The 26,798-nt window shown below is 34.7% G+C and overlaps 1 protein-coding gene across 6 annotated transcripts in view; it reads left to right on the forward strand.

Annotated features, from left to right (window-relative positions):
- Window positions 1-26,798, forward strand: part of ZBTB21 (zinc finger and BTB domain containing 21) — a 45,991-nt gene that overhangs the window by 9,814 nt on the left and 9,379 nt on the right. For 2 of the 6 annotated variants that reach the window (XM_027843579.1, XM_027843581.1), the window contains exons 2-4: window positions 5,122-5,173; window positions 8,270-8,329; window positions 11,218-11,265. The exons of 2 other annotated variants lie outside the window; for them this stretch is intronic. The gene's annotated coding sequence lies outside the window, so the exon portion shown is untranslated. The remainder of the gene's footprint in view (window positions 1-5,121; window positions 5,174-8,269; window positions 8,330-11,217; window positions 11,266-26,798) is intronic. 2 more of the 6 variants (XM_027843580.1, XM_027843582.1) reach the window with 2 other exon arrangements.

A 26,798-nucleotide genomic window follows, 5' to 3' on the forward strand; every position in this document is an offset into this window, starting at 1 on the left:
CATTCCCCCTTCTCCCATTTCCTTCCTATTTTACTGTTGAATGAAATTTACTTCTACACCCAGCTCTGTGTGTGTGTGTGTATGTGTGTATGTGTGTGTATATTTGTGTATGTGTGTGTGTATGTGTATTCTTCCCTCCATTACCAGTTCAGATGAGAATGAGGTACTCTTAAGGTGAGCAAGACATAGCAAAACTATTCCCAGGCCTTCTAATTATACTCCTTCTATGATTTCTGATGATGACAGAATTCAAAAATTCAGAGAGGAGTCATGTTTCATCTCCTCATATTTGAATGTAAGCAGTTTATCTTTGTTTCATCTTTTATTATTCATTCATGTTTACTATTGTAAGTTTCTCTTAACTCCTATGTTTGAACTTGGAAGTTTCAGTGCAGCTCTAGTCTTTTCATCATGAATGCTTGGAAATCCTCTATTTCATTAAAGGTTCATTTTCCGATCTAGCATTATACTCAGTTTTGCCAAGTAAGTTATTATTGGCTGTATGATTATATCCTTTGCCTTGCAGACTGCCGTATTCCAAGTTCTCAGCTCTTTTATTGTGGTGGCTGCTAAATCTTATGTGGCTTCTTGGTACTTTCTGGATGCTTGCCATATTCATTAATTCATCCATTCTGGGTTTTTTTTAATTCATTTATTTATTTAACCTGGGAACTCTGGATTTTGGCTCTAATGTACCTGGGAGTTTTCATTTCAGGAGATGTCTAATTATATTGCGCTTTGCCCTCTGGCTGTAAGAGGCTGTAAGTTTTCTTTGAAGATTTCTTTAAATATGATGTCTCTCTCCCTTTTTTTGGTCATGGTGTTTAAGTAATTCAGTTCTTAATTTTTTCCTGTTGATCTGTTTTCTTCCACTTTTTCAGTCTTTAATATTTCTTGTTGTCTCCTGGAATCATTTACTTTCATTTCGTCCATTCTGATTTTTCAGAGACTTTGTTACTTTTGCAAGGATTTGTAACTTTGTGCCAAGTTGTTAATTTCCTTTCCAATTCTTTCTTCTGTACCTCCCAATTCTTCTCCAAAATTTTCCTTGAGCATTCTTATTTCATTTATAAAAGCATTTTTTACCTCTAAAAAAGAGTTGACCTCTTAAAAAAAACTTTTGGTTTATCTCTTCCAGGAATTCTAGTTGAATTTGTTCACAAGTTGTGTTTTTTTCAGAGGCTTGCTTGTGGATATATTGGAATGATTCTTTTCTTCTTTATTTCTGTTCTAGAAACCCTTGCCACTGTAATTGTTCATTCTTTCAGCCAGCTTCTTGGCCTCAGATTTGATATTAGCGCTAGGCTTAGAACACTTCTGTAGGGAAAGACTGGGCTGGTTCTGGTGCTGCTTTCTTGGGATATTGAGTATTGTGTTATTCAAGGATCTTAGGGACAGACTAAGGACCTGTAAGTTTTCAGTGTTTCCCATTATGATCCGACTGCTTTCCTCTTGGTCTGAGTTCTGCAAGTTTCTGATCTCACTTTCAGTCTGATTAACAGTATGCTGCTGTTTGACTCGGCCCCTATCAGCCAACTTGAAAACTGCTGTCCAGAGTGAAAGAGTTGTAGATTTGCCTCTGGTTTGAGATTCCTACCCTGGCTGTTCCTTTGTCAGCTTCAGACTGTGGCTAGATGCTGAAACTGAGACCTTACTCTTTTCAGAGCCCTGTCCAACGTTGACATCCCATGTTTTGTTCTTTGCCAGTTTATTTAAGCATTTTAAAATGTTTTCATTGATCTATTTTGTTTTTTATGTCAGCGTTTTTTTCCCAGAATCTGCCCTTTTTTCCCAGAACGCTTTCCCTTTATAACAAATAATATTTTTTAAATTAAAAAAAAGAACTAAAGAAAAAGGGAAAAAATCAGCACAACTGATCAATATTTTGAAAAAAGTCCAAAACCATGTGCAATGTGCAATACCATGTACAATGTGCAATACCTCCCACTTCCTCAAATGATTAGTTTGGGATTGGCCTCTCATATCTCTTCTTTCAAGCTGTGCTTATTCTTTATAATTTTATAAGATTCATATTTTATTTTGTGCATATGTGGATCTTTCCACTTACCTTGTAGTTATTGTCATATTGTTTGTTTTACTCATTGTTTTCTTGATTCTTCTTACTCAATTCTTTATGAGTTCATAGAGATTTTTTCACATTTCTCTATATTCATCATATTCACCATTTCTTATAGCACCAAAATACTCCCATTAAATTCATATCATAATTTCTCTAGCCATTATTTAATCTATGAGCATCTGCTTTGTTTCCAATAATTTGATATCACCAAAAATGCTATTATAAATATTTTGGTATAGATGGGGACTTTCTTATCAATGGTTTCCTTGAGGTGTAAAACTAGTAATAAAATCTCTGGGTCAAAGGGACCTTTTCACCACTTCACTTTTCAATTTCGTGTAATCAAAGTTATCTGATGCTTCTATTTTTTGTTAGGTTAAGAATACCTCTTCTACCAGTTGTTGTAACTGGTATATGATCTGCTACTATTCCAATTTTTTTAATAGTATTAACTTTAATATTAAGTTCACATATCCATTTATAGTGTTTTGTAGAATATCATGTAAGGTGTTTGTTGGTCTAAGTCTAATTTTTACCAGACTTCTTTATTGTTTGACCAGAAGGTTTTTTTAAGCAAATAGGGAGAACTTTTCTAAATAATTTGTTTTCCGCTTTATCAGATACTGAGTTATTACCTTACATTGTTTTTTTATTTTTCCTTATCTAGTCTGTTCTTTTGATCTACCCTCTATTTTTTAACTAGTAATAGATAGTTTGGATTACATACTGCTTTATGATATGGATTGAAGTCTAGAAAGTGCTAATCAACCTTTGTGTTTATCTCTTTTCCTCCTTTCCTTTGACAATCTAGATTTTTGTTTTTCCAAATATATTTTATTATTATTTCATTAAGTTCTATAAAGTATCCTTTTGATAATTTGGTTGGTATGTCTTTGAAAGTACAAACTTTGGCACTATTTTAATTTTTTATTATATTGGCACTGGCCCAGCCACAAGCATTGAATATTCCTCTAGCAATTTTAGTTGTTCTTTGTTTCTTTAAGTAACACTTTGTAAGTAAATCTGTGTGTCTTTTGTGTATTTTGGTAGATTGACCCCAAGATACTTTATGCATTTTGTAGTTATTTGGAATGGGATTTCTTTTTCTTTTATTGCCTCTTGAATTTTATTTATTACATAGAAATGTAGTCAATTTTTGAAGGTTGATTTGGTAGCCTGAAATTTAGCTGAAGCTCCCAGTTGTTTTAATTAGCATCTTTCTTGATTCTCTAGGATTTTTCAAGTATACTATCATATTATCTATCAGCCAACAGGGATAGTTTTATCTCTTCTTTACCTGTCTTTTTGGGTGTAATTTCTTTCTTTTGGTTTACTGCTATTGCTAGAATTTCCACAACTATAATCAAATAATAGTAGGGATAGTAGACATCCTTGCTTTACTTCTGTATTTATTGGAAAAGGTTCTAGTGTATCCCCATTTCCTGTGATACTTGCTTTTCGTTTTTGAAGTCCCTCTATTCCTATACTTTGTAGTTTTTTGTTTTTTGTTTTTTTTAACAAAAATGAGTGTTGTACTTTGTCAAGGGCTTTTTCTGTATTTATTGAAATAAATACATCAGGAGTCAATAGTAAGCATTAAATGCCCACCATGTTCCAGGCACTTTATTAATTGTTGGGGATAAAAATATAACAAAGAAAGATGGTCCCTGACCTCAAGGAGCAAAAAGAAAGCAGAAAAGGGGGTTAGGAGGAGATGCCTGTTGGGACCTTCATGGAAAAGTCAAGGAAGTCCAAAACAAGTGCTACTGGAGAAGTTAAAGCAGTCCAAAATGAGTGCAGCCAGGGGTGGGAAATGAGATGTCTCTCATTTCCCCCCTCCATAGATGGAGGAGTTTTGACTGTCTTACAATCAAGGGGGCAGAAAGCATTGATGAGGTATAAGTAACAAGGCTGATTCAACCTTTCAAGATCATGAGATTTCTCAGTGATGAGTTTACTAGGGGCTTGGTGGAGAAGTCAGAAATCTAAAATGAGTGTAACTCCGGTGGGAAATAAGATGTCTGGATAGGTTAATCATGACTTTGGATGTTTTTGTTTTTAATATGATTTATTATATTGATTGTTTTCCTAATGTTGAAGCATTCTTTCATTGCTGATATTACTCTGACTTGGCTGTAATGAATTATTTCTTGGATAAATTGCTGTAGTCTGTTTGACAGAATTGTTTAAAAAATTTTAATTGGTATTCATTAATGATATTGTCTGTAGTTTTCCTTCTGTGTTTTATCCTTCCCTAGTTTTTAGTTATTAGGATTGTGTTTGTTACAGAAAAGGATTCTTTATAGGATACTTTTTTAATTAAAAAAAAATGTGTGGTGTGGATACTATTTGTCCTTTAAAAGTTTGATTGAATTCTCCTTGTGAATTCATCAGGACTAGCAAGGTTTTTTGGTTTGTTTTTTTTGGTTTGTCTTTTTTGTTTTTTTGTTTTTTGGCTAGGCAGTGGGGTTAATTGACTTGCCCAGGGTCACACAGCTAGTAAGTGTTTGTTATGTGTCTGAGGTCAGATTTGAACTTAGGTCCTCCTGAATTCAGGGTCAGTGCTCTATCCACTGCGCCACCTAGCTGCCCGTTTTGTTTTTTTTAGTAGTGCCTTTGCAGCTATTTAAATTTCCTTTTCTGAGATAGGGTTATTTAAGATCTTTGTTTCATCTTGTGTCAGCATAGGAATTTTTAGATTTGAAGATGTTCCTCTGTTCCTTTTTTTTTTCCCCAATTTTGTTAGCCTAGGGTGTATCTGTGCATAATCTGTTATGATTTATTTCTCCCGATTCTTCTTATAATTTCATCTTATTTGCTATTTTATTGATTATATTTCCTGCCTTCTAATTTTTAGTCAGATTGGCTTAACATACATCATTTTATCAGTCTTTTTTAAAGAACCAGCTTTGTTTCTCTAATTTTCAACATGTCCTCCTTTGTGCATATTTTAGGTTTATTTGTTAGCTTTAGAATTTTTTAAACTGCAAATTCAGTTAATTAATCCTCTCTTTTTCTATCTTCTTAATATATATTTATAGGGATATGGTTTTTTTCCCTGAGGACCTCTTTTGCTGCATCACAGAAATTTTGGTATGTTTCATCATTATCATTTTCTTTCACATAATTATTAATTGTTTCTATGATTTGTTCTTTGACTCAGGTATTATTTGGGATTTTATTATTGAGTGTGAGTCTCATTTTGGGTCTTTGTCTTTTTTTTTCAAGTCTCTGAATCAGTTACTCTGTTTATTGTGCTAAGGATGTGTTTACTATTTCTACCATTTTACATTTGTTTGCACTGTCTCTGTGGCTGAATACGTGGTCAATTTTCATAAAAAGTTCTATATGATGCTAAGAAATGTGTATAATTGCAGTCCCATTTAAAAGATGCGTAAGCTATTATCTCTAGTTTTTCCAGCAATTTGTTTAATTCTGTATTTTTTCTTTAGTTTATTTTTATGTTAGATGTATCCAAAAATGAGAGAGGGACACTGAAATCTCCTGGCATTACCGTGTTACTGTCTTTGTATTCTTGTAGCTCCATTACTGTTTTCTTTATAAATTTAGATACCAAGGTATTTGGAGCATGTAAGTTTAATACTAATAGTGGTTGCTGTCTTTGGCTCCTTTCAGCATAATGTAGATAATGTAGTTTCCTCATTTATTTCCCATTTCCGCCCCCTTTTTTCTGAATATTTGTTTTTGGTTTGATTGTATGTTGCAACTCCTGGCTTTTTGGATTCACTTAATGCATAGCAACATTTTTTTTCCATTTCCTCATTTTTATTCTATGTGTACCTTTGTTTTTAAAATGTGTTTCTTATAAGCAACAGATTCTGGGGTTTTGTTTTCTTATCCAGACAGTCATTTTGAAAAATTGGATTGTTTAATCCATTCACATTTTAAGATGTGAGAATTAGGTTTATATTTTCATCCATTTATTTCTAATTTTTTTAAGTAATGGTTTTTTCTCTTGTATTATGGAAACAGTACTGTGTCTCTTTAGTTATTTTAGCTTAATCTTTTTCATTTCTTTTCCTTTTTTTTTTTTTTTTTAAGACAGTTGGGGTTAAGTGACTTGTCCAGGATCACATCACAGAGCTAGCAAGTGTCAAGTGTTTGGTCTGAGGCCACATTTGAACTCAGGTCCTCCAGACTTCATATCCACTGCGCCACCTAGCTGCTCCCCAGCTCAATCTTTTTCAATGTGACCCTACTGATACTGTCCCTTCCCCTCACCCTTGAGCTCTACCCCTTTCCCATTTGTTACTCCTTACCCTTTGAAGTTTTGATTATTTGTTTATTTTATCTGTTTATTTAAATATTCTTTTATTTTTTCTCTCTCAATTATATAGGATTAATATAGAATTAAGTAGAATTCCCCTTCTCTGCTTCCCTTCGATTTCTTTTTGTTGGTTAATTTTAAAAATTTCATTTTCTGCACCTTTTTCTTTCCCTTACTCTCCTCATTATTTATCTTCCCTTTCTTTTCATTCTAGAATTATATTCTTTGATTTGTGGCCCTTATCCTTACTTAGTTCTTAATCTTTGTATTCCTCATGGAATTAAAACTTTTAATATACCTATTTTGAGTTGTCCTTTATAAACGTTTTGCTTTTGCTTTCTTGAGTTGGTCCCTTTTTTCTCGTGTGCCTCACTCTTCAAAAAATACCAATTCCTGCAGGTAATAGAAAGGATATTGACTTTTGGTAGGATTCTTCCTTTGTCTCTGATTATGCAGTTCATTAATGACCTTTGCCCTTCTCTTAGCCGTTTTTCCCCTTCCATTTGCCTTGATCTTCCCTGAGTCCATGCTCTCAACTCTTCTGCATGTTGGTTGCTCGCAGGGGCTCTGATTCCCCTTTTCCTGGAGCATGATGAGTGGTCTGTAGAAGGTACCAAATCTCTGCAGATAATAACCTTTGTAAGGTCCTTATCTCTTTTTATACAAGATCTTTCTTTACCCATAAGAACATTCATCAGTGGTATCCCCCTCCCACCATTTAATAACATTTCTCCTTTTCTTTTCCCAGTTTTAATCTCTCCTTTTCCTTTACTTCTTCTCCTTTAGTCTCTTTTCCCCAAGAGACTACAGGAATTATTTTCCCTTCATTAACAGTCTTTGACTTGATTAAGGCACATCACATACTATTTGCTATCTTCTTTCCCTCCTTGTTTTTACACACCCTCACATTTTGTAATTTAGTCCCACAAAAAATATTGATGCACTTGTAGATAGGGTATTGTGCAGGCCAGTCCATGATGACTGTGGCCTGTTTCTCTACTCTCACTTGTATTTGATTTCTGCTTTCACCCTTGTCTCTTTGTGTATATTTCAAAAGAAGTCTCTTAATGGCCTTTGTTATTATTTTGTTATTGTTGTCCCTTTTGTTCTGTTAGTTTACTCTTCTTGAATTTTCTGTTATTTAGGGCATTTGTGAAGCAAATAATTCTTTTCTTGTTTGGTTTTCTTTCTATTAATTTTTTAAATGCCTCTATTTTTGAGGTCCATCTTTTTTCGCATATGGTTAAGCTCAGATTTGCAGAGTAAGTCACCTTGAGCTGCATGTTGAGGTCCATTGCTCTTCAGAACACATTATTCCATAATGTCCTGTGTTTACTAGATGCTGTAGAAGAATCTTTTGTTACTTAAATTTCCTTTCCTTTTTATTTGAAAGTCCTTCTCCTGGTCTCTTGCAGAATCTGTCATTTCTCAAAATAATTTTAAAATTTAACCACGATATGTCTTAGAGTTTGCAGCCTTGGATTTTTTTTTTTTTCTGGAGACAGCCTTTGGATTCTTTTGATTAGCATTTTACTTGTGTGTGCTGAAGTTCTGGACAGTATTTCTTGTGTTTTCTGAGTTATGCTGTTCAGGTTTCTTGACTTGTCATGTTCTTTTAGGAGACCTGTAATTCTTAAGTTGTCTTTATGCTTCCTCTCTTTGAGATCAATATGTTTTGTTTGTATGAAAAGCATACTTTTTTTTAATGTTACTGCTTTTTTCTTCTCTTCTTCCTGATTGTTTTTCACTTCTATGTATTTGCATTCCTAATGAGTTGTCTTATGTGTATTTTGTGAGATATGGCATTACAGAGTAAAGTTTTTCCGTTCTGCCAATTATTTCCATTTTGCAACCCATAAATTCTGCTCAAATAATTCTAACTTCTCTTTTGAACTACTCAGGAACAGCATTCTGTGGTTTCGTGCTCTCTTCAAAATCTACTGGGTCCCCTGCTTCACCAGGTATTCAATCATTTTCTTTTATTTTGCACTATTTATTTATAGATGCCAGAACTCATTTACTGGAACTGGAGGCCTTTATTTCCTTATTCTGTTAATGTTTTCTCTGTCAGTTTATCTTTTTATATTCAAGGTCATTTTCTTCCTCCTGAGATTTTTTAGTAATTTTAGTCTTTTTTCCTTATTTTCTCCAGTTGTTCTCCTCCTGAGTCCCTCCCCTCTGATGCTAGTTTCCCTGGAGGCTGGTTTCTGAAGCATCACAGCCTCTTGCCACACTGGGAAACTCATGGATCAGTAGCCTTGGTCTCTGCCCCAACTGACTTCTGGGAGGACAAAACTGGCCCCAGCTGGATGCTGGGCTCTTTCTCCCTCTAGTTTAGTGGATTGCCTCATAGCTCTCCACACATATATCCTGTCCTTATGCCCTCTGTTCCTCAGTTGTCTGGCCCAGTGGCATGGAACCCTGCTACACTGCTACTATTACAGCCTAAGCAAATGTCTATCGTTTGGAGTTTGTGTCTCTCCAGCCCTGGGAATTGGGTGGGTTCAGGTGTACAATTGAGCTATATTTTCCGTGCAGATTCTGGATCTGCGCTTCTTTCCTCCACTCTGGCCAGGTACAGAAGGTTGTCATGGTGTTGGCTATTTTGGCCTGAACAAGTTTCTGCCATTTAGAGTTGGCATCTCTGAGGCACTGGGAGGAGAGAGGAGGCCTGAGTGGAATTCTATTGCAAGCCTATATGTTGGGTCAGGTGCAGCCTTGCTAGTGGAAGTGTGGTAGGAGTTGGGGAAGAGGGGTGCAGGGCTGAGTGAGTTCAAGTTAGGTATTTGTTCATAAAGGTTTTATCTTTTTCGGGTTCTTGGTATCCTAGATTGTGGAGACTGCTAAAATTGTTTTATCTCCAGCACAGATTTTCTATTTTAGAGAGGCTTGAGAGTTAATGAGGATTAGACAAATTGATTCCATCTAATTGCAGCTGAACGTTTAAAATAGGCAGTATTTGAATGGGAGAATGGACTTCCAGAATGGGAGAATGACATGAACAGAAGACAGAATTGTAAAGGTGTGTTTGGGGAACACTTGGGAGTATAGGTTTTAAGTATGAAAATAGTGAGAAGGAAGGTAAAAAATAAGTTAGGAGCAAATTGTAGAGTGCCTTTAATGTCAAGCCTTTAATTACTTTACTGTTCTTTAATTTATGGGTAGTGGATATCCATTTTTGACCTGAGGAGTGACCTGATAGTATATATTCATTTTAAAAATAATTTTGTTCATTCATTTTTACAAGTATTTATTGTATCTCTTCAGTCCCCCACCTCTAATGAATAATTTTTTTTAATAATGAACATTTTCATAACAAATATGTATAATTCCTCAAAACAAATTCCCACATTAGCTATGTTCAAAAGTATGTCTCAGTCTGCATTTTAAGTCCTTCACTTCTGGCAGGATGTGGATAACATGTTTCATTTTAATTTGTCTGGAATCATGGCTTATCAGTGTATTGATTATCGTTCTGAAGTCTTTCAGAATTGTTTTTCTTTATTATGTTATATAAATTGTTCTCCTAGTTCTGCTCATTTCATTCTGCTTCTGTTCATAGAAGTCTTCCCAATTTTTTCTAAAACTGTCCATTTTGTCAATTTTTAATGGTTCAATACTTCATTATATTCATTTCAATAATTTGTTTGGTCAGTTCCCAATAGGTAAGCTCCCTCTTAATTTCCAGGTTTGTTTGTTTTTTTTGCTGCAGTAGGCATTGATTTTGTCAAATAGTGATTTTTGCCCAAGTAGTTAGAAACTTTGGGTTTATCGAGCACTAGGTTACTGTGCTCATTTTTTCCCTGTATATTGTGTACCTACTCTGTTTCACTGATAAGCCTCTCTATTTCTTACCCAGTACCAAATTGTTTTGATGATTACAGCTTCGTAATATAGTCATTGCTTAACATTCATGGGGATTAGGGGTGCAGGACCCCACGAATGTGAAAACCTCCGTGTAGGCTCCACCCCACACATTTATTTTTAATAATTTTGATCATACTTATTTAACACAAAAACAAGTAAAACAATGTACTTCATCCATAAAAAAGTTGCAGTTTCTGCATGAGATTAGTGTCTTATACACTATGCAGAATCTTTGCAGCCTCCAATGTAGCTTCAGCAAATGCTTCACAGATTTCATGCAAGATACAAAGATCATTGTGGGATGAATAACATGACTGAGTCTGGATGGTAGAGAGACAAAGAGGATGTGTTCCCCAAAAGTACACAACATGTTTTTTAGCGCACTGAAACTTTTAACAAAATTTAACTATTCATAATACATTTATTTATATTTTTTATAAATTTATTTATAAAAATCTTTATATTTTTATAAATTTATTTATATACTTTATAAATAAATTTATTGCTACTTATAGTAGTAAATGATAAAATAGATTAATAACATACAATATGCATTCTTGACTTGATAAATTGTTTTTACATTTGTACTTTGTCTAATGATCTTCCACAGTATGCTGTAAATCTCCAAAAATTTCCATTTAATTAGTTATGGCCAGCCTGCTAATAAACAAAACCACAAATGTGAAACCTGCAAATGCCAAGGAATAACTGTAGTTTGAGATCTGGTACTGGTAGGCTTCCATTTTCCATTCTCCCTCTCCCCCCCCTTTTTTTTTCATTTATTTTATTGTTATTCTTTACCTTTTGTTCTTCTATGTGAATTTGGTTATTATTTTTTCCAACTCTATAAAGTAATTCATTGATAATTTGATTGGAATGCTACTGAATAAGCAAATTAGTTTAGGAAGTATTGTCATTTTTATTATATTGGCTTGGCCTACTCATGAGCAATTAATACTTGGCCTTTTCTGTTGTTTTTCAGTGGCACAACAATTGAAGTTCTAAGACTACTAATAGAATTACAGTTATCGTGAGTCCTTTAAGTATATTTTTATATCATATAGAAAATACTTGAAAGTCAATTATATATGTCCTAGTTCCCAAGTAGAAATAGTTTAATCTTGTTACTTTTCCCAAAAATGAAGTTTCTCGTCATTGTTGTTCAATCGTGTCTGACTCTGTGATGCCATTTTTAGTTTTCTTGACAAGTATACTGGAGTACTTTGCCATTTCCTTCTCCAACTCATTTTACAGATGAGAAAATTGAGGCAAACATGTTAAATAAGTTGTTCAAGGTTACATAGCTAGTAAGTGTTTGAGGCTAGATTTGAGCCCAGGAAGATGAAACTTCCTCGTTCCAAGCCCAGTGCTCTATCCACTGTATCACCTAGCTGCCCTCAAGTGAAATTTATTAATCTATTAAAAATGAAAACTTTTTTAAAAGATACACATCACATCTTTATCCTTTCTTCCCTTTGAGGATATGTATTATACATGAATATATAACTGTTAAACCAATGAGTAAGGAGGTGGCAAGTCTAAGAACTAATTGCCTTAGTCACTTGCATAAGGAAGTTGAGACAAGTAGTGGTCACAAATTCAGAAAAATAAAAGCAATAGAATCCATTATACTTGGCTCCCCATCATAATATTTCAGACAAGCTCTCCTTAGTCATGTACATTCTTGTAGCTCCTTTTGCAAAGCTAATAAGATTTTTTGACCGTACCAAGGCTGAAGGTCCATAGAATATGGCAAGTCCCCCCAGATCTTTCTCTAAAGCTAATTAATTGTTGTTATTATTCATTTTAAGGTAAAGTATGCAGTTTTTAAAAACCATAACAAGAAAAGTCTCTAATAAGTGACAGCTCAAATTCATGATTTCATAGCATTCAGATTGAAAGAGGAGTTAACCTTATAATAATACAGTCAAATTACCCAATTAACAGCATTTCTTATACCATGGTTTCTCAAAAATCATAATGGGAGAAATTATAAGTATAATGCCAACATGAAACAGTATTGTTAGACATAGACACAACAGTTATTGCCTCTCAAGTAACACTAATCTAGTTGAATATATTTCTGAATTAGCATTAAGAAATCATTTTGTTGTCTTTCAGTTTAAGCATTCTGTACTTCAGAGACCAGTACAGATTAGTTTTGATCCAATTATAGAAATTCAGTTATAAAGGTGGCCAAAAGTATTACCATTTAGGACATAGATTAACTGCTGTAAATAATAATTTTTCCCGATTTATCAAAATCTACCATAAATAATTTTTAAAAAATTTTAAAGGAGTTTTGTATTTCAGTTATCTCCAGTGATCTCACTATGATTTAACTTTGATTGCACTTAAAATTTTCATACCCTCAAACAGTCAGAGGAAGTGCCTGTTTATTGGGATGATGAATTTAGCCTTAGAATGGCAGTAATTACAGACATCAGGGAGAGACAATTTGGGTATGAAGTCTCAATTAATTTAAGCATGTACAATATTTCAAAATCAAAAGATTCTCCCTGGGATCAAGGATGTATTTGTGCTCTGTGTGTGTGTGTGTGTGTGTGTGTGTGTGTGTGTGTGTGGTTAAACTGTTTAAAATAAATGTATCTTTTTTAAAACAGAGTTTAACCAGAACAGAGTTTTTATATCAGGACTAAGTTCTCCATACTTTTTTTTTTTTGAGCTACTGACAATTATTACAAACCAGAATTATCAGGTTTTTCTTAATTTTAAATTTTTTAAATTTTTAGCCAGTTAGGGTTAAGTGACTTGCCCAGGGTAACACAGCTAGTAAGTTCAAGTGTATGGTCGAAGGCTGGATTTGAACTTTGGTCTTTCTGACTTCAGGGCCAGCGCTCTATTCACTGCATCACCTAGCTGCCCCTGAACCAGAATTATCAGAAGCAGACCAGAGTTACCAGAACCTGAGGGATCCCCCAACGATCAGTGACTATTCAAGTTAGAACTGCATCATCAGATTTATATCATTAGTGATAGGGATTGTGGTGACCTCTTGAGATTTACATCAGACCAGACTGGGACTACTCAGGATTTGCACAGAGAGGGTAGCCAAGTTAATATAGTAATTACAAATGACAGACAAACATTCAGATACATACACAAAACACAACCTCTGCAATTTTTCTAGATAGTACTGCAGCTTTACCAGTCTATCTCTTTTTCCTGCACATAAATCTCCTGAAGCAAAATCTACCTTGTGTATACTGGACTGGAAAACTTGATCTTTATTGAACCTAGTCTGTCTCATCTGGAGTAATTGAGATGAAAATTATCTGAGGCTCCACTGATAAAGTATTGCTATCAGTCATAGGAGAAAGAATTATTTTCCTTTATGTCATAGATAATAAAGCATTAGTTATATAGATAGTCCTCAACTTCCAAATGGGTTGTGTTCCAGAAGTTTACCCTTAAGTTTGTTTCTTAGACGTTGGAATTTTTTTTGCTTTAAAATCAATGCTATAAATAGTGGGCTCCCAATCTAAGCCATAAAAGTTTATTTAACACATAATGGAACTGAATTGCATTACCATTAAGACTAATTTGAGTTTTGGATGCTGGGAGCAGATGACAGGAGAAGGAAAGAGTGCTTTCTTCCCCATTCATGGTTATAGGGTTAGCCCAAGAATAACTTGAAATAGAGTGTATGTTTGTACCTTTTTTTATGCACCCCATCTACTTCCAAGAGACTTTTTCTCTGGCTTTCAGTATCATTGTTGCATCCCTAATTTCCTTCCCCACCATTGCTGCACCCTACCCAGGCCCGACCATTTGCAAAGTGTTTCTGTACTCCAGAATTGTTTCTCCTATAACTACTTCCCCAAATTAATACTTCTCTTTCCAAAATGCAGTTGATCTCAGTTTAGTGTTAAGAAAGTAATTGTTTACTTTATACTAAGGAGTAAATGACTAATTGTCCTTCAGTCCTTTCAGAAGTGTTTGCATTTTTGATTGTGAAACAAAAAAGTGAAAAATTGCAGGAGATTGATTGAAAAGTGCTACTATATAGGTCCTGTATAAGGGTGTGCCTATGGGCATCTGTTCTTTTAAAGTGCTTTTCTTTTTATAGCTTTCTTCCTCATTTTATTTCTGAATTTTCTAAAAGCTCCAAGTATGTTTCCAGTGGTTAGATGATAAAAGATAAGGGAGTTGTTTAGGGTAGAGTAAAAGTAGTTGTTTGCATATATAGGTCATTTGTAAATTATAGACTTGCTGTAATTCCTAATTAAATTAAGTAAAGCTGAAGATACCTATCATTGTTTTTATTGTGTCTGAAACTGAAGAATTCATTATAGAGAGTAATTCCAGAAGAATTGCACTTTGCATTAAATGAGGATTGAGGAATTGAAGAAGCACCAGAATTTGAGAATTTGATCTGTTCATTGGTCAGCGGTGAATAGTCTATAATTAGAAGTTTTGATTCTCCTTTCTAGCTAAATACTTATTACAATTATTATTTTTTCACTCGGATTAATTTGAATTCAGAAGGTACAGTAATTACAAAAGCTGGCACCTGCTGAGTAGTTAAAATGTAGATTAGAAGTGGACCACTATGAAAGAACTTTTTCTTTTCTTTTTTAAGGTTTTTAGGTTTAAATTTAGGGATTATTATTTTTTTAAGGTTAAACTTAAGTTTAAGGGAAGAGTAAGGGTCATGCCACGAATGTAGTGACTGACACAGTCTTATAAATGCGTATTAGGTAGCTTGGAAGGTGAATATTTGGGGGATAGAGAATGGAAAGGAAAAGATGTTTGGTTTGTATCTGACTGTACAATTCTGGCTAATAATAAACTACTCACATTTATATATCTACCTAAATTTTACAGAATGTTTTCATTAGTCAAACTCTGTGGAGTAGGATTACAAATATTATGCCTATTGATTTACTTCACAATCATATTGCTAGTGTTAGAAGTCGCAACTTTAGTTTGATCTTCTGACTCAAGTACAGACTACACACTATACTGCCACTGGCCATTTCGTTAGCATACCTAGTACTATCTGACTGTCAGAGACAATGTGTATTACTATTCAATCCCAGCCCTAAATAGTTTTGCTGCATTACTCACCATTTCTCTCCAAAGATTTAAAACGAGAATTATGTGGCATTTGAAGTGAAGGAGGTAATTTGTAGCAATAGCAAGAATACTGTTATCTGGAGCAGAGCAGATGAAAAAGAGGCTGTTTGGCCAAGGAAGAGCAAAGAGTTAAATAGCTTGGGTAGTGGGTAGGGAGAGTGGTAAGTGGCATGTTAGAGGATGTTATTTTCTTCCTTCTTCCCGTTCCCCTTCCTATCTTACCCAGGCTGGAATGTAGCCATTCTCATAAACCCTTGCATGGAAATTTTAACCTGCTCAGTTTTCTGTTTATTTGTTTGTTTTTTGACTTGGGCTGGCTGAGTCCTCTTTAGGCAACTAATGGCCCTTCTCTTCTAGAGGTTCACTATATTTCTTCCAAATAGGTACCCAGTCATCTTTAGCCCTATCACAATGCAAAACTCCTGAACTCAAACACCCCTAGTAGATTGTTATTATCTTGAGGAATGCAAAAGATACTTCCCCCCCCAGCTTATCAATATTTCTTTAAAAATAGTCTTTTAAAGTTTGAAATTTCATGTGACAAAATAATTTACTGTGTAATAAACTACAAATATATTTTATAAAAAGACAACTTTGTCACCAGAATGGTGATACTTATAGCTAATAATAACTTGTTTTTCTATTTTGATTTAAAGCTTTTATTCAGTTTTATGAGCTTGTATTGAATATACCAGCATCATATATTTATACAGTATACATACAGGGATTGCTCATTTAAGACCTAGTAGATGCGCTTAGCACTAAAGCGCCATTTAACATCACTTCAGACTGGTAGGGATTTAGGGACATCTTTATGAATATAAATTAGTATTGTGAGTAATGGTACTAGAGGTTTGTTGATTTATTTGGAAAGAACAGGAAAAATCAAGTGGATGAAGAATATGTATTGCCTAGGTAACCTATTGAGTTAATCCATCGGTAGATATATCTTGCACAGATATTGACTACAGGTGTACAATGAACTGGGCTCATAAATTTTCTTTAACTTGAATTTCATTCTGTATTATGAACTTAATCATCAATAGACATTAAAATGTAAACATATAGTGAACAAAAAAAGATTGTAAATGAGACCATGAACTTCTATTACATACAATTTTTAAAGAATGATAAATTTAATACAATAACAAAATTGCCTGGTTTGTTTTATCTTTGTTTTCTTCTTTGTACTTTTAAAATTTTTAATCATTGATTTTTTTCTTATTTATTGTTTATGCATTTGTATTGTATAAAAGTATAGTCAAGAAAAACAATTTAATACATTGGTCATATCTGACAGTGTGTGTCTCATTATGTACCTCTAGTCCATTAGTCGTTTTCTGCAGTTTTTTCAGAATTATTTCCGTGATTGCCCAAGAAATTGTCTTCATGGTTCTGTTCATTTCATTATGTATCAGCTCGTACAAGACTTCTCAGGTTTCTCCGAATCTATCATTCGTCATTTCCTTGGCACAGTAAAATTCCATTACATTTGTATTGGATCTATAGTTGAATAGAAAGAGAGACTGCTGTCTTGATTTTGTGAAATTGAGCAGCGTTTTCAGTGATTCCAAGCTGCTTCTTGCTTCAAAAGTCCATCTTTTAAATAATAGTGTGTTTCTGGTGATTCTGTATGGCTGTGAATCATGGAATACTGTGATGTATAAATAATTACAATTGAAGAAGGCCCAAAGGGCAACATTGTAAGTAGATTAGAACATATTATCAACAATGGTATGTACCAAATAAATGGTATATAAAACATTGTGTGGTAAGGAGTTTTTATAACTTGAAAAGCAAATGAGCTGGTGTTGTAGCTGGAATGAGGGAGAACAGTAGCCTGAATACTGTATTTCACTCTAAATGATTCATGAAGTTGACCTGAAATATCACCGCAGTCAGTACAGAGGCAAGACAATTAGACACCAAATTGGAAATCCTAAAAATCAAAAGAGAGATTAATAAAATTGAAAGTAAGAAAATCATTGAGCTAATAAATAAAACTAGGAACTAGTTTTATGGAAAAGCTAATAAAGTAGGTAAACAACTAGTTAATTTTATTAAAAAGAAAAGAAAAGAAGAAAACCAAGTTACCAGTATCAAAAATGAAAAGGGTAAATTCACCACCAATGAGGAGGAAATTAAAACAATTATTAGGAGCTATTTTGCCAAATTATGTGCCAGTAAAGCTAGCAGTCTGAGTGAAATGGATGAACGTTTATAAAAATATAAATTGCCCAGATTAACAGAAGAGGAAACAGAATACTTAAATAAATAACCCTATCTTAGAAAAAGAAATTGAACAAGCCATGCATGGGCTCCCTAAGAAAAAATACCTAGAACCAGATAGATTCACAAATGAATTCTACCAAACATTTGAAGAACAATTAATTCCAATATTGTAGAGAGGCAAGCCTGGGGGCAGCCCTAGCTTTGGGAGCTTTAGCCTCACTGAGAAAGATAGAGGATTGGACAGCTGATCAAGGAACATTGCATGGCCCTGCACTGTCTCTGGATGCCAAACCCAGGTGACCAGACATGGTCCCAGGCTGTGGCTGTGGGCAGGGAGGAGAGAGCACATGCCAAGTGCATGTGGTTGCAGAGGGCAGGGACCCTGCTGGCTGTGGGCACTTGCAGGAGAGTGAAGTCCTTGATTTTAGTTCCAGGACAGAGGGGTGAACTGAAGCTTGTAGCTGCAAGAGGGACTGCAAGGAGCAAGTGTGTTTGTGGTGACAGCATTGCTGGGGTCCTGATTTGTGGCTCTGAGGCAGAGAGAAATACCTGAAGTCAGACCCTCAAATAGAACTCGGAAAACAACAGCACAAAAAACTTGAAGTCTGAGATATTATCCCCCAATCTGACTTTAACACAAAGTTAACAGAAAAAATAAGCTGCTAAAAATAATAAAACAAAAATGAGTAAGCAAAAGAGAAAGAACCCAGGGGCAACTAGGTGGCGCAGGGGATAGAGCACCAGCCCTGGAGTCAGGAGGACAGGAGTTCAAATCCGGCCTCAGACACTTAACACTTACTAGCTCTGTGACCTTAGGCAAGTCACTTAACCCCATTGCCTAGCCAAAAAAAAAAAAAATCAAGAAAGTTGGAAAAAGGGATCCAAAAACTTATTGAAGAAAATAACTCAAAAATTAGAATTGGGTAAGAGGAAGTTAATGATTTCATAGGACACCAAGAAATAATAATTACATAATTAATATTTAAATAATTAATCATTTATTATTTTATATATTATATATTAAACAATTTTAAATAAATAAAAAGAATGAAAAAATAGAAGAGAATGTGAAACATCTCATTAGAAAAACAACTTACCTAGAGGACATATTGAGGAGAGACAATGTAAGAATTGTTAGACTACATGAAAGTTGTGATAAAAAAAAAAAGTCTAGACAATATACTTCAAGAGATCAAGAAAAATTGCCCTGAAGTTTTAGAATGAGAGGATAAAATAGAAATAGAAAGAAATCTGATCACCACCTGAAAAAGATCCCAAGGTAACTTAAAGAAATATCTTAGTTAAGTTTTGAAGCTCCCAGGTCAAGGAGAAAATACTGTAAGCAACTTAAAAAAAAACCCAACAATTTAAATACTGTGGAACTATAGTCAGTATGACACAGGATTTAGTAGCTTCTACATTAAAAGGCCAAAGGGCATGGAACAGTAAATTCCAAAGAGCAAAGGAGCTGGGCTTGCACCAAGAATAACCCAGCAAAGCTGTGTATTATGCTGAATAGAAAAAAAATGAATATTTAATGAACTAAAGGACTTTCAGGTATTTGTGAAGAAGAGACCATAACTGAATGGAAATTTGACTTACTAGCCTCAGGAGAAACATAAGGTAAACATTAAAAACAATTATAAAGGACTTAGAATGTTTACTTCTTAAGTTATCTTTAACTCTTAAAGATATTATTATTACTTGAGTAGTTAGGCTTGGGATTGAATTGATTATGATGGGATGATCCTAAAAAATAAAATTGGGTAGGGAGATGTAAAATGGAGGAATTATTTCATACAAATGAGGAATGAATGGAAGAGCTGTTAAAGTAAAGGCAGGAGATGAAATCAGAACAATTATCAAGAGTAGTTTTATCCAATTATATGCCAATAGATTTAACAATTTAAGTGAAATGGAAAAATATTTGCAAAAATATAAATTGTCTAGATTAACAAGAGGAAATAGAATTTTTAAATAAGCCTATTTAGAAAAAGAACAGGCCTTAAATGAGCTTCCTAAGAAAAAAAGCATTAAGACCAGATGGATTTACATGTGAATTTCATCAGACATTTAAAGATCAACTAATTCCAATATTAAATTATTTGGAATAATAGGCAAAGAAAGGGTCCTGTCAAACTCCTTTTATAAAACAGATATGGTGCTGATACCTAAACCAGGAAGAGTAAAAACAAAAAAAAAATTATAGACCAATTTCATTAATGAATGTGGATGCAAAAATTCTAAATAAAATACTAGCCAGGAGACTACAACGATATATCATAAAGATTATACATGGTGACGAAATGGAATTTATACTAGGAATGCAGGGATGATATCAACATAAAGAAAACTATTAACATAATTGATTATATCAATAAAAAGTAACAAAATCACATGATTATGTCAGTAGATGCAGAAAAAACTTTTGACAAAATACAACACTCATTCCTATTTAAAAACACTTGAAAGTGTAGGTAGAAATGGATTTTTCCTTGGAATGATAAGCATCTACCTAGAACCATTAGCAAGCATTATTTGTAACGGGGATAAGCCAGAAACCATCCTAATAAGATCAGGAGTGAAGCAAGGATGACCATTATCACCAGTATTATTCAATATTATATTAGAAATTCTAGCAGGAGCAATAAGAGAAGAAAAATTGAAGGAAACCGAATGGACAATAAGGTAATGAAACTCTTTTTGTAGACGATATGATGTGTTTGGAAAATCCTAGAGATTCAGCTAAAAAGTTAGTTGAAACAGTTTTAGCAAAGTGGCCAGATATAAACTAAACTCATATAAATCAATATTTCTGTATATCACCAACAAAACCCTGCAAGAGATCCCCATTTTAAATGACTCTATACAGTACAAAATACCTTACCCCGGAACTACATGAACATACTTGTTTAAAAAAAAAACTATACAAATAAAAATCAGATTTAAATAACTGGAGAAATATTAATTGTTCATGGGTAGCCAGAACCAATATGATGAAAAAGACAGTTCTACCTAATCTACTTATTCAATGCTATCCCAATTAAATTACCAAAAAAAAAATTTTATCGAGTTAGGAAAAATAACAAAATTCATTTGAAAGAACAAAAGGTAAAGATTATCAAATGAATTCATTTTTAAAAAAAAGAAACATGTAAAGGAAGGTGGTTTAGCAGTGCCAGATCTTAAACTATATCATAAGATAATTATCAATACTATCTGCTACTGGCTAAGAAAGAAAGGTGGATTACATATGTAAAGATTTAAGCTTTGGAGATAAGAATTCGCTATTTAGTAAAAATTGTTGGGAAAACTAGAAAGCAGTATGACAGAAACTGGGTAGAGATCAGTATCTTATACCATTTACCAAGATAAGGTCAAATGATGTAGCTATAAAGGGAGATATGAGAACAACGTATGCATTACATATCAGACTTATCAACAGGAGAAGAATTTTGAATAAAGAGATGGAAGGCATTGTGAGATGTAAAATGGATAATTTTGATTACGTTAAAAAGGTTTTCTACAAATAAAATCAATCTAGCAGAAGGAAAATAGAAAATTGGGTTGGGGGGAGATTTTGTAGACAGTTTCTCAGATAAAGATCTCCTATCTCAAATATATAGAGAACTTCGTCAAATGTTTGAGAATATGAGTTATTGTTCCCCAGTTGATAAATGGTCAAAGGATATGAACAGTTTTTCAATGAAGAAATCAAAACTATGTGTAGTCATATGAAAAAATGTTCCGAATCATTATTGATTAGAGAAACTCAAATTAAAACAACTTTGAGATACCATCTCATACCTAGAAAATTGGCTAAAATGATAGAAGAGGGAAATAACAAATGTTGAAGGGGATGTGGAAAAATTGGTACACACTGTTGGTGGAGCTGTGAATTGATCCAACCATTTTATTCTGGAATTATGGAACCTGGAATTATGCCCAAAGAATTATAAAACTTTGACTCAGCAATACTACTATTAGGTCTATTTCCTAAAATGAGCAGATTAAAAGGAAAAGAACCTATATGTTTTAAAATATTTATAGCAGCTCTCTTTGTGGTGGCAAAGAACTATAAATTGCCAGCATGCCTATCAATTGGGGAATGGCTGAACAAAGTGTGGTATATAATTGTGATGGACTACTACTGTGCTGTAAGAAATGATGAGCTAGTTATATTTTAGAAAAACATGGAAAGATTTACATGAAACAGTGAAAAGTAAAATGAGTGTAATCAAGAGAATGTTATATATGATAACAGCAATATTGTTCAAAGAATAATTGTGAACAACCAAGTTATTTTAAGTACTATAAGTACTCATATGAAGTACAAAGGACCTATGGAGGAAGATACTATCCACCTCAGAGAGGGGGAAAAAAAAACCCTGATAAATATAATATGCACAGTATAGTTTTACATATATTATAAATGTGTCAAGTGGTGGCCTTCTCTATTCCAGACTGGGGAGGGAGGGAAGGAGACAGTTTGGAACTTAAAATGTAACAACAAAAAAAAGATTTTAATTTAATTTAAAAAAATAGAAATGCCTCTGAACTCCTTTCTTTAATTTTAGAATTGTTCTATCCTTCCTTACCTCTATCTTGTAGGATTGCTAATTTCCTTTAAAAAAAAAGTGTCAACTATTATACATAACATTTCCTCATTTTCTCCTCCCACTTCTTCCCCCCAGCCCTTCAGTTAGTGCTTTTCTACCCCTTGAAATTACATTGTATATTTTTGTATTTACTTATCTATGTGCACATTAAATTCTTCCAATAGAATGGAAGTTCCATTAGTGCAGTTACTGTTTCATTTTCATCTTTGTATGCCAAGGGAACAAAGTAAATACTTAATAAATGTTTATTGAATTGAATTATACATTGGGCCTAAGCTAAAAAAATTCATTGGGGATAGTAATGATAGTGATGAAAAAAAAAAGAAAAGTGTCAACAAAATACCTAGAAATACACAGACTATAGCAGAAGGAAGACAAAGAAGGGCAGTATTGGTATTGTTGTATTAAGGGTAATGTTACTTAAAAAATAATAAGCTGAATGTGGAAGATGCACAATTTTAAATGTATCTTTTTTTGTCCTTTGTATACTTAAATGTTCATGCTTGATAATTGTCAAGTTCCTAATAAGATATTTTTTTAAAAATAATCAATTTAATGGAGATAAATTTAAAATCCTGCTTTAGAGCTTAAAAAATCAACTGCACAAGTACAATGGCAGTGGGGAGGCATGTCTACACAGCAGTTTTTCTGAAGAAGAAATTGTTATAGTGTATTACCCTAATATGAGCCAGTGGTATCATATGGAAGCCAAAAAAGTTCATTCAGAAGTAGACGACTTTAAGAAATGATGCCTATTTTGCAACATAGGAGACTACATTTTGAGTGATGTTTATTGCATGACACATTTTAGGAAGGACTTAGAAAAGCTGGAGAGAATAAGAGGGCTGAGAGAGTGTGACTCAGATGTTGGGGAGAGTGGATACCTTGCCTGTTGATGATAGGTTGAAAGGATTGAGGCAGTTTTTTCTGGGGAAGGCAAAGGCTCAGTGTGGGAGACATGGGATAGGGGTTGGGAAGAGGACAGGGTATAATAACTGTTTCTAAGTATTGAAGACTATACAGACAGATTAGTTTTGTTCTGGCTTTACAGACTCTGGATCAATGGATGGAAATTTCAGGGAGATAGATTTAGGAAGTTTTCCCTTAAATTAAAACGTAAAATAATACTTCTCGTAGATGGTCTTCAACTATTTGATGAAGAAAGCCCAAATGACTACCTAGTGGTGTTATAGGAGATTCCTGTTCACTTATAGGTTGAACTATATGACCTCTGACGTACCTTCCAACTTAGATTCTATGATTTGAGAATCTGTGCTTTTTTTTTTAAGCACACAACAAACCCCTTAATAGATACCAGAGTATGTCACATATATCTACAATGAAAGTCTGTGCAAGGCCCATTTCTCTTTCTTCTCATGTGTCACTTTTACATATTCAGAACATTTTAGGTCCCATTAATTCCTTATAATTAGGATGAGAGCTGGACTGAAGTTAATCCTATATAAAACAGAAAAATAGATTTGCTTAGGAAGCACTTCTCAAAATCTCATCTGTGAAATTTCAGTCGTTTAGATAGCACCATCCTTGTATTCTATTCTTATTTGATTCTTGTCCTTGTCCTCACTTAAATCTACTACAGAGAATCTATCCAGTGTGGTAGAGGCCTTCCTCTGTTTACTTTTGGACATTCTGTGGCTACTGTTGAAGCATTTGAGCTATTTCCCTATTATCCCCCTCATTCTAGCTATATTATTGGGCCTCCTCTTTTTCCTATAATGGATTTCCTAGATAATATCTTACACACAATTCATTATTGGTAGTATCCTTCAACTTGCGTAAACCTATTGTGCATCTATTCATTGCCCTTTCAATAACCTATAATTTTAATTTCTTAGAAATTGTGGTGTACTAATTAAGGTACAGTCTCATGACGTGACAAGAGGAATTTCATTAAAAAGATGGGCTTTTATAATAAGGGAACAACTTGAAATCTTTGAAAGCAGTGAAAGATTTTCCAGTGTAGCCTGTTGTTGCTATTAATTCTGGACATAGGCAATTTTCATTTTTGTTGCCTGACCAAAGCATACTAATTGTTAACTTAATGGGCTCCTCATTCAACCATGTGCCATCATCTAGACAATTGGTAGCCTCCCTTTAAGTTGTTATTTTCTTTAGAATTTTTTGGGGTCTCCTTTAGCAAACTGTTGAATTGGTTTTTTGTGATTTTCTTGCATCACTTTCATTTCTCTTCCCAATTTTTCTTCTCCTTCTCTTACTTGATTTCAAAATCCTTTTTGAGCTGTTCCATGGCCTGAGACTAATTCGTATTTTTCTTGGAAGCTTGAATGTAGGAGCTTTGACTTTGTTGTCTTCTTCTGGTTCTATGTTTTGATCTTTTGTCACCAAAGTAAGATTCTGTAGTCTGAGTATTTTTCCGCTGTTTGCTTTTTCCCCTAGCCAATTACTTGAGTTTTAAACTCTTTGTTAAGGTAAGGCTGTGCTTCCAGTGTGGAGGGTGTATTGTCTCAAGCTTCAGGGATTTTGTGCAGCTGTTTTCAGAGATATTTCTAGGGACTAGTAAATTTTCAGTTCTTCCAAGGTGGTATGATCTAAGGAGTACTCATCTCCTGGCCTGTGCTCTGCTCTGAGTAACCACAAGCACTCTTTTCTGCCTTGGAACTGTGAGGAGGATTCCCTCTCCACTGCCACCACAAGCTCCACCACTCCAGTGCTCCTCCTTGTCCCAAGACCGTCACCCAGGACTGCGTCCGAGATCCATGCACAGGCAAAGCAAGAGAATCCTGCCTCAGTGCCAGCAAAGAAATCCCTGCAATCCCCCTCTGATCAGCTGCTTGATCCCTCCACCATCTGTGGGCCAGGAGCTCTGAAAGTAGCTGCTGCCACAGCCAAGGCCCCAAGGCCCCAGACTGCGCTTCTCTCTCCCAGATTGACAGACCTTTCCTACTGACTTTCTAAATTGTCTTTGGTGTTTGTGGATTGAGAAGTCTGGAAACCACCACAGCTGCTAGTGATTCAGTCCCCTGAGGCCTGCTCCAGGTTTTCTGGGGCCCAGTCTGTGCTAGTGTGTTTTGCACTGGACTGCACTCCTCTCCCAGACTGGTGCAACAGACTTTTTCTGTTGACTTTCCAGGTTGTCTTGGGCTGGAATGTTTCAATCTGTCATTTTGTGGGTACTGCTGCTCTAGAATTTGTTTAGAGTCATTTTTTACAGGTATTTAGAGGGGCTTGGGGGAGAGATCAAGCAAGTCCCTGCTTTTATTCGGCCATCCTGGCTCTGCCCCCTTTGGCCTTTATTTTGTGAATTGTTAACCTGATCTCTGTTGAGAAGTCATAATCTCATTAAAGAGGCCTTGTGGTGTTCTGGGGCTTCATGCTATCATCAAGTGTCATGAGATTTCATCATCTATAGGAAATCCCTCTTCCATTTGGCTTCTGCAAAGACATTTGGTTTTTGGAGAGTTCTTTTATACCTTTTATAATCAAGCAGTGGCAATTTTTTTTTGTTTTTGTTTTGCACTTTTCAGACAACTTTGTGATGGAAGATGTGGTTTGCTATACTGAGTGGGTACAACATGGACATTCATCAAAGGAGGCTGAGGAGCAGTCTAATGGTAGGAGGAGAATGAGGAGAGAGTAGTGCCAAAAATACCTAGAAAGAGGAGGGTATCAAATTGAAGAGGGCGATTGATACCAGCTACAGAGAGATCAAAAAGGATGAGGATTAAGAAAAAGGCTATAGATTTAGCAGTTAAGAGATATTTGGTAACTTTTGAAAAACCAGTTTTGATTGAATAATGAGGTTGGAGGACTGTAGATAAGAAAAGAGTGAGAGGAAAGGAAGTGGGGGCACTTACTGGAGACTATTTCATGGAGGATTTTAGCCATATGTCAGTTAAGGATAATACTCGTTTAAAATTTGTTCATAACAAAGTAAGGAGAGACATAGAATGATCGTTATTGAGGATGGATGAGTCAAGTAAGGGTTTTTGAGGATGGGAAAGATATGGGTGTGTTTGTAGGCAATAAAGAAGCAGCCCGTAGACCGGAAGAGATTGAAGATAAGTACATGACTTGAGCAGCTAGGTGGTACAGTGAATAGAGCACTGGGTCTGGAGTCAGAAGACCTGAGCTCAAATTCAGCTTCAGACACTTACTAGCTGTGTGACCCTGGACAAGTCCCTTAGCCCTGGTTGCCTCAGTTTGTTCATTGGTCAAATGAACTAGAGAAGGAAATGACAAAACACTCCAGTATTTTTGCCAAGAAAACCCCAAATGGGGTCACAGAGTCAGACATAACTAAGACAGCTGAACAACAATAGCAACATGTGAGTTGGGGTGACAGAGGGATCAGTCTACTAGAGAAGACAAGATGGAATGGAATCACTTGTGCATAGAGACTTGGTAAGGAGAATGGCTACTTCTTATAAGATAGGGTGAAGTAGTCAATAGTAATGGAAGACATCAGAGTGATGTGAGGTGAGTAGTTGGAGACAAGAGGGAACTCTCAGTGAATGGATTCTTCTTCAGTGAAATGTGCATGAAATGTGCATTAATCAGCTGATAAAGCGGTGGGAGGAGGAACTATGTGAAACTTGAGAAAGGATGAAAAAATTTAAAATAGGCTGTGGTG

The sequence above is a fragment of the Vombatus ursinus genome, unplaced genomic scaffold, assembly GCF_900497805.2.
Source record: "Vombatus ursinus unplaced genomic scaffold, bare-nosed wombat genome assembly UNPS02014924.1, whole genome shotgun sequence".
Lineage (NCBI taxonomy): Eukaryota > Metazoa > Chordata > Mammalia > Diprotodontia > Vombatidae > Vombatus > Vombatus ursinus.